Source organism: Malania oleifera, chromosome 2 (genome assembly GCF_029873635.1).
Source record: "Malania oleifera isolate guangnan ecotype guangnan chromosome 2, ASM2987363v1, whole genome shotgun sequence".
NCBI classification, from domain to species: Eukaryota; Viridiplantae; Streptophyta; class Magnoliopsida; order Santalales; family Ximeniaceae; genus Malania; species Malania oleifera.
Window position 1 is genome coordinate 5396645 of NC_080418.1, and position 13750 is coordinate 5410394.

Here is a 13750-nt window from a genome sequence, read left to right on the forward strand (position 1 = left end):
AATAAATATGACGGTAAATAAATAAGCGTACACATACTGAATTAAGTGCAGTAATTTAAATGAGATTGGGAGAGAGGGACACACAATATTTGTTATTGAGGTTCGGCCAAACTAGTCTACGTCCCCGCCTTGGGCATACCCCCCAAGGATTACACTATCCTTGCTCACTTAAACGAGCAGAGCAGAAGCCGTTTACATCCTCTCCTTATGGGGCAAGAAAAATTTCAGTTCAATTTTAGCGCTGAAATGAGCCGGTCTCACTTACTGGGTTGTGACTCCCTAGTTTAATTTTTGAGCTGAACCGAACCGATCTCATTTAGGGGCTGAGACTCCCTAGTTCAATTCTAGGCTGAACCCAATCAGTACAATAAAAACGTTTTTATACATGAAAATGCTTCTAAAAAATACAAACAAAAATGTACACATTTAAACTCAAATGTATTCTCACATGATATGCAATAATACTCAGTAAAGAAAGGGTGTAAAACAAATATTTCAATCTTTGATGGAAGACATATATGATAAAATACATCAAAGATTTGAACCCTAATAAAATACTTCTCCAAAAAATATTTGCAGTAATAAGCAAGAGAACTTAGGGTTTGGTTTTCAAATAGTTTTTGCACAAATAAAATATATGAAAAAATGAGTATTATGTTCTCCAACAAAGATTTATTCAAATGACAAATATTTGGAGAATTTAGGAGTTAAGTTCAAAGATATTTGTATTGTGAATAGAAAAACAAATGCCCAAATAAAATACTCTCTTAAAAATGATTTACAAAAAATAAATGAAAGAGAGTTTAGAGAGTATGAAAATTTTGACCCCAAAATGATTTTTCAAGTAAAAGAGTATCTGGGTGAACTTTGATTAGGAAAAAGATTTAAGAGAAAAGTTAGGCTAATCAAAGTTACTAATCTGGAGTAATGAGGGGGTATTTATAGATTTTCTAAGAATTATAACTGGTGGGGACACGCTCGGTATTTTGAAAAAGTTTAATTAAAAATTAATGACATTTTAGCGCTTTTAAAAAATTCCAATTCGAGAGTTTCGGTCAACCATATTGAAGGTTCGGTCGACCATATTGACAAATTTAGTCGACCAAGGAACTTTTGAACTATAGGTTTGGTCGACTGTATTAGAGTGATTTTGAACCCTTTGAGGTTCGGCCGACCAACTCGAGTTCGATTAACCAATTCATAAGTTCGATCAACCAGGTCATATTATAACTAGAAGTTCGGTCGATCAAAACGTTGGGAATTCCCCACATGCCAATTCGATCGACCAGAGCGTTGGAGTTCATTTTTAATATGGTCGACCAAATGGTCAACATTTAACCCTAGGGAGGTTTGGTCGAAGGAAGCTACTATGTAGGTTCGGGTTCAGTCGACTGAGTAGTCAAATCGTTGACTCTAGCAAGTTCGGTCGACCGAGGCTTTTATATAGCTTCGGGTTCGGTCGATCGAGGTCATTCAAATTATGCATTTAAGTTCGAATTTTAATTTGAAGTCACCCATGTTCATATAAGTATAACTTTTAAGATACAGGAGATTTGTTGTATGGTGCTTGGGGACCTAAGGTCAGTCTATGGCCTAGGCATTTAAATTAAGCCCAAAAATACGGCGTCGGTCGACCTTTGACTTCCCAACGATCAATCTATGGTCCTGTCTGAGCATTAAGTTATATTATGCAAGATGTATGCAATTATTACAAACCAAAATATAAAAATTAAATGCATATACAAATTAAAATAAACGTCTTCATCTTTTGCTCTTCAGTTTTCATGGAATACACCGGATAATATGATCTTTATGTTCCTTCACGCTTCCATGTCATTTACCTCATGTGTGTGCTGAATCATGAACCTGTTCAAAAACACTAAATGCACACATGAGATACTTGTACTTTGTCAGCATCAAAGTAGGGATCTGACTCAAAAAGCCAACAATTTGCTTAATATTCCCAAGTGTTGACTTAAATGGAAATAAATGGACAGTAAGACTTTGTAGTAATAGGAGGTATTGGATTCTAGTATGCACAAAAGCTAATAATTGATTTATCAAGAGGGAACGATGAGATTGATCACATCCTCTCATGATTTTCTTCTAATTTTAATGTGATTATAGGATCACTAAAAGATAAAAATAATAAAAATCATGCCTCTATTTTATCCATTCTGCTTTAACTGTGCATTACATCTTCATTTTATCTTTCAACTTACAATAGATCTAATGTACCAAAATCTACAATTACTCAAACTTAATTTCTTACCTATTAAGCATAGTATTTTTCCATTATCCTCCTATAATGACTAAAATTGTATTTCATGTACTCTTTATTACTTCTACTTATCTTAAAACTTTTAGTTATGATGCTTCTCTCATAATTTGAACTTCTACTACACCTTAAGTTTCACTAAGATAACATTTATCAACAAATAATGTAGACTATGAAACCTAATTTTGGATGTACCTCATAACCAAAGCAATAAAGTTAAAAGACTAAAGGTAGACCTTGATGCAAAGTATTAGTGAGTCCAAAACTCATCCTTCTAAGTATTTCATGTATCTTTTTTCAAAGTTATACTCCCAAACATAATATTTTCTGTATTTTTCCCTAACAATCAACTATAAGACATCAAAGGTTATTTAAAAACACCTCTTAATATTTATATAGAGGCTGCTTATATCACTGATAAAATGATGAATGATGCTCTCACCCTTTTAAAGAATTTGTAGGTGGAATTTTAATCATCTTAAAAACAAAAAGCTATATACGTTTTCTTGACTTAGTATGACAGTCTAAGCTTTTTTTTTTTTTTTTATTCATTTTCCTTTAAAACTCCTTTTTATCATTCCCGTAGATAGTCATTTTTATGAAACAAATTTTAACCCAAATAAAGACTTCAAAGGAAAAGTAAAGAGAAAAACAAAAATCTCACTAGGTGGTCAATTAGCCACTTAGGACGGTCGACTGGCCTTCCCTCCAATTCCACTTGTTGACACCACTTATAAGCGGTTGATTGACTCCTTTAGGTGGTCGATCAACCCAAAAAAAATTTAAATTTTAAAGTTATTTCCTTTGATTGGATGGGAATTTTTATCACTTGCCTCTTTTATGCCACCTATCAACTTCTACAATAACAGTTGATAGTTGATAGTTTTTTGTTGTTATTTTTGAATTTGAATTTTCAAAATTCAAATTCAAAATAGGTCTTCCATCCATTCCATTGAAGGTTTATAAAAGGGTCTTTTGTAGGCAAGTTTAGGACATCCAAGTAGTGGCAAGGTGAGGTTTTTCAAAGTTTTTAAAAGGTTCAAAAGGGATTTTATTTGAAGGGACAAAGAGAGAGAAAACCACACTTTTCTTCTTTTGAAAGGGTTTTAGGGTGTTATTTGAAGTGAGGTGTCTTTCACTTAATCTGCAGAAATTTATTCTTCAAAGAGATAGTGTCCAACCCTCTACTTCATTCATTTCCACTCATTGTATGAATTTTAAAATGTTGAATTATATTGATGTTTCTTTGAATATTATGATTGATGATTAATTATTTTTACATTATTATATATCAAAAATGCATCTTCCGGGTAGTATAACATATTTTTATCTTAATTGCATAGGACAAAACGTGTTAGAATGTCGAAATTATATGATATTATGGAAATGGACATTAAGTTAAATCTAATTCTCCATACTTTAGTAATCATATGCGAGGCAATTTCAAGTTGACTGAAAAAACCACCACCCATTGTCCATAATTATCACACAAAAGCCTCTTACCTTGCCATTTTCGGATTAGAGAAGGGCTTTGATCCACATTAATTTTTACCCAATAGGAGAAGGACAATTCTAAGAATTGTTGTTTTTGAAAAATGTAAACATGGAATTATAACATATGTTTTTTGTAACGACCTGTTTTATCATGTCATTTTTTTTCCACATATATTGACTGTAAAATTTCACTGCTCTGATACCTTCTAATATAAACCAAACCATCATTACGGCCAAATAGGGACTATGGAATCTAGAACTCAATAAACCACCTATACAGTGGGAAGCAGATTACATACAACCACGTCAATATATATACAATACGAGAGTGTCAGAATTTTTCCCAAAAAATTGCATACATAACCATTCCCAAAATACCCTCATTTGGACCTAGGGACTACTCCAAAAATGACTTCCCAAAAACACTCACCCTACAAACAAGGCGGTACTGCAGTCCCCTCTATCTACGAGTTTGATTTGCTCGCCTAGTTAGATCACCTGAAAAATGTTAAATCACTGGGATGAGACAACGCTCAGTAAGACGAAATATACTATTGCTAGTGTGTGACAAATGAGTTTACATAATTGTAAAATCTGATTAGAAGTGTCATAAATAACTGAGTCTGAGAAAACACGTATAAATATTACACAATATAGCTCATACCTATGTTACTTAACATAAATTGATTTTTAGAATATTCTATTCATAATACTTCTAATATTTATAAGTATGTCTACAGATAATAACTGAGAAATTTTCCCTGGATAGATAATTAAAAGTCATGATTTAACCCCTCATGACAGGGTTGTGCAGCTCACAGGCGGGACCTATCACTAGCTGGCCGACTAGGATAAGTCAACTGAACTCTGAAAGTCAGATCGGCCTCCTCAACCCTAACTAACGGGGATCCTGTCCACAACATAAGTACGATCGACTACTAAAAATCCACATACTATCTGAGTTATGTGGTTGCACTCTGAACTGAAAATAGTTATGGTACCATACTCTGCTGACTGAATTTGGTCCATCAGGGTCTGATACTATATAAGTAACTGATATTTCTATATTACTGTTTTTGTGACGACCTGCTTATTTTCCACATTTTTTTATATATAATAATAAAATTAACATCGTACATTCCAGCTCAGCAGGTCACAATCCACCTAAACCTGTGGGTACCAGGGATACATCATAACACAAAACGGAAGCCTAAGTAGCAGGAAATATACAATCATATACATCTCATCATATCATACATCACAATACCAGAGTTACTACAATCACTGTATCTCAGTATATACATCCAAAAAATCAAATTTAGGGACATTCCCTACAAAATCTAACTATCCTTACAAAACTTACCCTTCAAAAAGGGCACATAAACAGCACTATATCAGCGGGGCTTTTCCCGCTCTCCTATTTGGGGTTCTTGAAAAGTTTATAAGATTTAGGGGTGAGACACCTCTCAGTAAGAGAAATAAACTAATACCAGTGTGTGGCAACATGAGTATTCCGTGTTATACATATACCATACATAACATATTCAATAACTGTTTTATCAAATATGGGAAAACACATATATCATCAAATCATGGCAGAATATACTGCATTTTCATAAACATATATCATTTCATATAATAATTATAATACAAAAACATTCCTAGTAGGTTAGCTGGTTGTTGTCATGTATTACCCCCACAAGACTAGGTTGTGTGGCCCGAAGGTGGGATCTGACAATGTTTGGCCTACCACTGTCAAGTCAAAAATACAGTTTGTAATTCCGATGGATCTGCCTAACCTGGTTCGTACACCAAGGGCGATCACACACACTTCTTTAAAAACCACATTGACCATCCAATCTCACACCACTCCGTATAGCGGCGTTAACACAAATATCATGATGCCGAAAACCATGGACACATAGCAACGGTACCGTGCAAGTGCTAGCCGAGACCAAGCCAACCACGTTCTGATATCATATAACATATACTGAAACCATGATACATGGATATCTCATATCATTAATTATCAGATCAATCATATCATTTTGCATATATATATATATACGTATATCGTGAAAATCATCGGCCCGTACGCCGGTAAATCATAGCACAACCCGTACGCTGGCATATCACATCCATAGCTCGGCCCGTACGCCGGCAAATCATATCATAACATAGCCCGTACGCTGGAAAACATATCATAGTACAGCCCGTACGCTGGCAAATTATATCAAAATCATAACAGGCTCGATAAGGAGTTATGTACAAAAGCTCCAGGCCCTGATGCTTGGCATTAAAGACATGGTTGAATATGATAGACTATTCCATTTCCTTCAGAAATTGAAGACATGACCAAAGAATGAACTGCGAAGGCAAAGGGTTCGTGACCTCCCCTCTACCCTCACAACAATCGAATGGCTAGATGATTTTTTAGATAGTCCTCTAAAAAGGAAATACCCAATGTTCGCCAATAATGAACAAAATCCCAACAAGATGTATAAACATACAAACGACAGAAGTGACAAAGGAATTAATAGTTCTTGAAAAGATGAAGACCTTCAATAACAAGGGAGGAGACAATTAGGAATGTTGTGAAAATAACACCTCTTCAAACAATGCACAATGAAATAAATATTGTAAATGATCAAACAATACCATATGCAACAATCTCAATGGTAAAATACAAGATTATTCCACAACCATAGCAATATAAAGAAAATAAAGATAAGAGCAGCGATACCAGGAATTACGTGGTTTGGCAAAGCCTACATCCATCGGAGCAATCGGTATGAGATTTCACTATGAAAATCAAAGATACATACTCAATGATCTTCTCTCCTTCTCTCACCCCTCTCTTACTCTCTTACATGTCAAAATATGCCTAGAAGAACATATATAACAAGCTCTCAGAGGCTTCCCTCCGAATCCCCAATCATCACTTCGTTTACATTCAAAATTCAAATTTTTTCTCGCAGCCCAGAAGCACTCGTCGACGAGAACAGGGTACTCGTCCACGAGACAGAGAAGACCCCTCGTCAACTAGTCTATCCACTCGTTGATGAGTCTTTAAACTCTAAGATTTTTTAGCTCTCGGTACTCGTCAACGACTCTTTACTATTGCCCTACACCAAGAACACATCCATATGTTTTTCTCCCTTTGTTTATAAACCCCCGAAATATAAGAACCACACCATAAACAACAAGGAACCAATTGGTGAGAGCTTAGGAGAGACAAAAAGGAGTGAGGAAATTAGGGTTAGAAAATAAGAGAGCTTGGGGGGGCGGGGGAGAGAGAGAGAGAGAGAGGGAAGCACAACAACCCAAGAAGGAAGAGAGAGCAGCCAAGGGAAGCACGACCTCTCAAGGAAGAGAAGAGGGAAAAGCTAGGTTCGATCATAAGAGCATCCAAGAGAGAAAAAAAGGCAGCCCTGCACTTGGATTCTCAAAGGCTTGAACATGTGATTATCGAGTGACTCGGTTGGGATAGAGCTCTCAACGAGTGCCACACAACCCTTAATCGAGTTTTATTTAGGGGTCCGTGACACTTGGCAAATAGCCGTAAGGAGCAAGCCTATGGCATACAATCTCATGTCCACTTGAAAGAGCTTGACAAAATAGTTAAGGCCAAAAGGGCAAATAAGCCTTAATTTTAAAAAAGAGAAAATTATACACTTTATAAGCAATATCACATGTGCTAAAAGAAATGTACTCAAAAGTCGATTGTAATTTAGCGTGTGCTTTTACTGTCAATGAGCATAATACATTTGAGTACCATTATTTCACATTTTTTAATGTGTTGGGGAACTAAACTAACTAAACTACTCAAACAATACTAAATGCTATGATTAGTATTATTTTTAGTTCACATTTTTTCAAATTTTATATTTGTACAAGAGAGTTGGAAATAATGAAACACGTTCTTTTTCAATACTCTTATATTATAAAATTAATCTAAACTTTTAGTTCACGCTTTCTTTATATTTGATTTATATTTACATCCAATAAAATTATAGAATTAATTTTAATTTATATTATTGAAAATAAAGCAATATTATATATATATATATATATATATCGTGTTACATTTTTATTTACATTAAAATTAGAAAAATGATTGAAATTATTTTTAAAATATTTAATATAATATATATACAATACAATAAATGTATGTAAATTTAATATATGTTCAATTTCATATATGTTATAAGTATTTAAATTTTATTCAAATTTTATATTTTAAATTATTTTTCAGTGTTAGTATGTTCCATATCTATATTTTATTTTTAAATTAATTTTATATTTAAATTGATTCGCCGCAAATATATTTATATCATATGCACGTGTTCGTAACATTTTTGAAATTTTATCTACTACATTCAATTTTCATAAATAGTATACTATTCATATAAATTTATCAATATTCAACAATTTTATTAAACAATGATGTAAAATAATGTCTTAAATTCTGATATTATTATTAAAATTAGTTACCGAAGTGGTCTGTTTTACTAATTTCTGTAATTTTGAAAAATTAAAAATAAAAACTACACATGTTAATATAATGTTTGGCCTCGTCAAACGTGAAGGATAAAGTTGGTAAGCCCAACGTATAAACGCAAACACGTGCCACTTCCTAGGAAGTCCACGTGGACATCAGTGGGCTACGACCTCGGTCGCACCAGATCCCATCCCCTTGCATTGGCTCATCACGGATCCCAGATTTTCCGAAATTCCTTTTCGGAAAGTAGTTTTTTTTATTTAGGAAAGCGTAAAAAGGTAATTTCCAGTTTCCACAAACCTCACCGTCAAAAAAAAAAATATAAAGTAAAAGAAGGAAAGTTACCTTTCTAGATGGTTGTCTTGCTGGGTCGGGACACGTGGGGCTCTCCCGATCATCGAGGAAATCCAACGGCCCAGATCGCGAGGCGCGAATCTCGTACCGGCATTTCCTTGGCCACGCGCGCCCACGTGGTCGTTTTTTGAAGCGACTTTGACTTGAACCGAAAATTGAGTAAATCAGCAACGGAAAATATAATATTTAAATTGAGAAATACAAAAGCCTCTCTCCTTCTGAATTTGGAGTTTTCTCAATTAGGAAAATTTCAAATTAATTAATGATGGTAGAAGATTTTTTTTAAAAAAAAATTCCTGTTTTATTTCCGGTCATAATTTATTTTTGAAAATTAGACAAATTTATATATTTAGTGATTTTAACGAGAAAATAAATTCTATCTGAAAATAAATAAAAATGGAAGATTTTATTTTGTTATAATTATTAAATTACACATAAAATTCAAAATCATATTTGATGATTATCATCATTTTATAACAACTCTTTATAATAATTACACAAAAAAAATTAGCACCCTAGTTAAAATTAAAATTATTTTTATTTTTGTATAAAAAATATTTTATCTTTATTAATTTATGTTAAATTAAAAACTTTAATTTATGTTTTCTTGTTAATCGTTATAATCTCGAAAGTGAAAGAGAACGTATGTCCAATGTTAGATACTAATTATCTAAAATAATTTAGTATTTTGATTTAATGATCGGGTCAAATTAATATTTAAGTAATTTATAAATCTTATTTAAATTCAGTACTCATCAACTCTTCAAACTTAGTTTTACTAATGTCTCCCTACTCATGTTATCATATAAATGACAGATTCATAGATTTATAAGTTTCGAGGCTTTTCTTGAAAAATAAAAAATAGATATTATAAGTTTGTTTTTAAAAAAATTGAGCTTGTTGAAAAAAAAAAAAATTTGGGGAGCTTTTGGAACATATATATATATATATATATATATATATATATATATATATTCACGAACCAAACATAACCTTAATGTTAGTTATTATCATTGCTTCATATGTTGTCTTTTTTAAAGATATTTTTGTGTGTGTGCATGTGGCTATATATATCCATACCCTAGATTTGTGGGAATGGGACAACTTCAATAAAGACAACAATCTCAATCTCATATCTGCACAAAGTGACTTAAATCTTATATTATATAGTTATAATTATTATTTGCATCATTTTTTTCCCTTTTTATGAACGTCATTATTTTTATTTATTTAATAATTCATAAACATAAATAAAATAGAAGAAAGAACATTTTAATTATATCAAAATTTAGATGTATCAATAAATTTAGTTTATTAAGAGTTGGGACACTACTGCTGATAAAAGAAAAAAAATACTATTTACGAAATGCTAACACAGATAGTGTTGCTACTAAAAATTGGATGCACAACATGGACTGATCTCTGATCGTGACCACCTGCAAAGAATTATAAAAAGTTACTTGGATGACCTGAGGTGTATTTCGGAGGATGACTTTGATGCCTATGTTAGGGAGTGTGGGAGGCCAAGCTTACTGCGATAATAAGAATGAATGACAAAGTGATGCTTGCCTCCTCTCGGGATGCCCCTTTTATAGTAGTGAAAGTCATACCTTTATTAAATTTTAATAATTATGGTCAATTATTTTGAAGAAATGAGGTTTTTATTTAATTTAAAGGTATTAAGAAAGTGCTTCAGAGGTTCAATATAGACAAAACTAAAGTGGTTAGCTTTCCTCTTGTTATCCACTTCAGATTAAGTTCAAAAAAGTGTCCTTTTACAAATAAGGAAAAGGAAAAAATGAAAAGAGTTCCTTGCGCCTCAACAGTAGGAAGTTTGATTTATGCAATGGTTTGCATGAGACTAGATATAGCCTATGCAGTTGGAGTAGTTAGCCGATTCTTGTCAAACCCAGGACGAGAGCATTGGAATGCAGTAAAGTGGATCATGAGGTATCTTCGAGGCACTTTTAGTTTGAGACTTGGGTTAAGAAATAGACAACCATTGTTAGTTGGATACACAGATGCAGATATGGCTGGGGATGTGGATACTCGTAAGTCTATTTCGATCTATTTGATAACTTTTGTAGGTGGGGCTATAGCTTGGCAATCGAGACTTTAGAGGTGTACTCCTTTCTCTACGATAGAGACAGAGTTCATTGTAGCAACAGAAGCGACTAAAGAGTTGTTATGAGCAAAGAAGTTCTTGAGAGAACTTGGTTTCAAGCAGCAGATGTATGTGTTGTTTTGTGATAGTTAGAGTGTTATTTATCTTGCTAAGAATTCCAGTTTCCATGTAAGATCGAAGCACATTGATGTACGATACCATTGGATCAGAAATGCATTGAACGATAAGTTACTTGAACTTGAGAAGGTTCACATTGATGATAATGGTTCTGATACATTGACAAAGACACTACCAAGGGAGAAGCTTGAAGTTTGTTGTTCGATCGCCGGAATGACGATTCCCTTCACATAGTCGGAAAGGGGGAGATTCGTTGGGTTATTTCCTTCCATGTGGAGGAAAGCCCAAAACCCAACCCTTTAATGTGGTAACCTAAAGGAAGTAATAAAAAGATAGAGGAGAAGAGAGGAGCCGTCACTTCTCAAAAGAAAGAAAGAAAAACGTGATTTTTCTCATGCTACACAGATTTCATCAAGACTCTGATCCCATTTCGTTTGTGGTCCGATCAAGCTGAAATTTAGAGGAGAGGTTCACAACTCAAGGAGCTAAAATATGAACGGTGGAGATCGGATTTTGAGCTCAAGAGTTTGGATTTTTGCCCGTGAACAGTAACCGCAATTTTGGTATATTCTCTCTAATTCTCTTTGTATTTGCCAAGATTGTTGATATCTTGATGAGATATATATTTGTAACCTCTAATTGCGATTAGAGAATACTTAGTATACCCATTATTTGGTTGATAGTGGAAGTTTCAACTGGACTAGGTCCTATGGTTTTTCTTCCTCAGACTAGGGAAGTTTTTTACATAAAAAATTGCTTGTATTCTTGTGAGTTGGTGTAATTGATTATTTTTCTTATTATTTATAGCACATATAAAAGTAGAGATATACTATATTTGTTTGCATATAGGGAGAAGAATTATTCCGCAATGGTTGTTTGTTGATATCTCTCCTAACAAGTATATATGTGATAAACAAATTTCCAATGATATTTTTATTAAAATAAAACTATAATTAAATTATTTTTACACTAAAACTCATTTTAGCCATACATTGATGATAGTATACTCCATACTTACTGAGAGGTGTCTCACCCCCATTATTATTTTACATTTTAGATACCTTGAAGAGTATAACCGAAATCAGAGTAGCATAACGAAAGCGTGGGTGGGATAGAAGAGTTATTTATAATAGATATTAAATTAGTTGTGTTTTTAATGTTTTAGAATTTTACGGATGATAATATTTTATATTGGAAATATTGTTATAATAAAAGGTTTTTAGTACTCTAGTAAATATATTTGAGATCTTCCGCTGTATAAAAAATTTGGGTCGTTACACACACACTACAAATATAATATAGTAAAATTTAGTTTCCTATCAATATTGTAAAACTATTTTGATCCCAATCCCATTGTGTGCATCAATGCTTTGGTGTTTTTGCTATAAGAGATTAGCCGTGGACTATGGTCATTAGACAAAACAACTGATTCTTTTATGTCACCTTCGTTTAGTGGGCTCATACGACATGGTCGAATGCATGCCATATTTATAGCTCAAGCAAATAATATGACCTACATTACCTATTATAGTATGTGTACCGTAAATATTAGGTATGCTCGAAATTACCATTCAAATAATATACCTTTATTTTAACTTGTTACTAAAACTAAAATAAGGTTAATTATTTTTTGTCATTCGTACTCCAAAATCCACCAATCAAATTATTTTCTTTTAGCATATTATTCATATTTTAAAATCACGCTTTCACCTATTTTAGAACAAAAAAGAAATTGATGTGCTTACACATTCAAAACTAGCCAAACAATTTATTCTCCTTTTGGGATGACATTAATATTTTTAAATTACCCCATATAGGTAAAAAAAAAAAAATTTTAACTTATCTTTAAATTTTCAAGATCCGTGTTAAAAAATGTAGAAAATAAAGAGTTCGTTTATAATTGTGCAAAGTATTTTTTTTTAATTCCAGATTTCAAATAATCACAAAAAAAGATAAGTTTTTAAATTTTTTAAAAGTTACATAAAGTAGTATTTCGGACTATGAATTTTAAGGCTTGAACTGGATTTGCACGAAATTTGTAAGAAACTCAAAGTAATTTTATCCTATATTTTGTCATAATCTACGCAACTTCAAATCCAAAATCTAAATTTCTAAGGCTTGAACTGGATTTGCACGAAATTTGTGAGAAACTCAAAGTAATTTTATCCTATATTTTGTCATAATCTACGCAACTTCAAATCCAAAATCTAAATTTCATACTCCTAATAATAGAGTATGGATAAAATATATAGAAAATAATATAAAAATATTTTCCAACTTTTTTATCAAAATTTTAAAAATTATAAAATAAAGTGACATTTTGTAAAAGTTTAAGACTTTTAAAATAAAATTTTTTCGCAAGCAAATAATGTCAAAAAAAATTATTATTTTTCATTTTTTTCATGCAAATATTATAAGACCGGATATTTATCTAAACTTTTTTTTAACAATTTTTTGGAAAACTAAAATAAAAAATAAGAGCTGCTTGCCAATTTTGGTATGGATGGGCCTGCGCCTGCGCCTGGGCTTAGTGAAGTAAGGCCTGGTGTTGGAATTGTCCAGGCCCAATCCAAGGCCTTTTTTGGCTCCTGTTGGGTCAAATATCTGCTCAGGCTTGGCACAAACCCCAGCCCAGCCCAACTTGTTAAAAATGAACAGATATAACACACAAGTCTTCGTGCGTTGCTAGACTTGGCTTTCGCTTGTATCACATAAACATTCTATGGGCTCATCTTAGAATTCAGTATACATTTGGTTTAAACAATAAAATGAATCTCATATTGAATCGAGTTTTTGAATAGCTTAAACATTAACTATTTCTAAAAGGCCGAAGAGAAAATTTTGGTAGTCTCGTAGTGATAATTTTGCCTTCCCATTCTTT